Genomic DNA, 696 nt, shown 5'->3' on the forward strand with positions numbered 1-696 from the left:
GTGTGTGTGTGTGTGTGTGTGTGTGTGTTATGCCTATTGCACATCTACATGACTTTATTTTTACTTCTATTGAAGTTGGACAGAAAATGAAATTTTAACTTTTTGTATTACTTGTGTTTTTGTCAAACAACAACAACAACAACAACAACAACAACAACAACAACAACAACAACAACAACAACAACAACAACAACAACAACAACAACAACAACAACAACAACAACAACAACAACAACAACAACAACAACAACAACAACAACAACAACAACAACAACAACAACAACAACAACAACAACAACAACAACAACAACAACAACAACAACAACAACAACAACAACAACAACAACAACAACAACAACAACAACAACAACAACAACAACAACAACAACAACAACAACAACAACAACAACAACAACAACAACAACAACAACAACAACAACAACAACAACAACAACAACAACAACAACAACAACAACAACAACAACAACAACAACAACAACAACAACAACAACAACAACAACAACAACAACAACAACAACAACAACAACAACAACAACAACAACAACAACAACAACAACAACAACAACAACAACAACAACAACAACAACAACAACAACAACAACAACAACAACAACAACAACAACAACAACAACAACAACAACAACAACAACAACAACAACAACAACAACAACAACA

This window comes from Scylla paramamosain, unplaced genomic scaffold (genome assembly GCF_035594125.1).
Source record: "Scylla paramamosain isolate STU-SP2022 unplaced genomic scaffold, ASM3559412v1 Contig28, whole genome shotgun sequence".
NCBI classification, from domain to species: domain Eukaryota; kingdom Metazoa; phylum Arthropoda; class Malacostraca; order Decapoda; family Portunidae; genus Scylla; species Scylla paramamosain.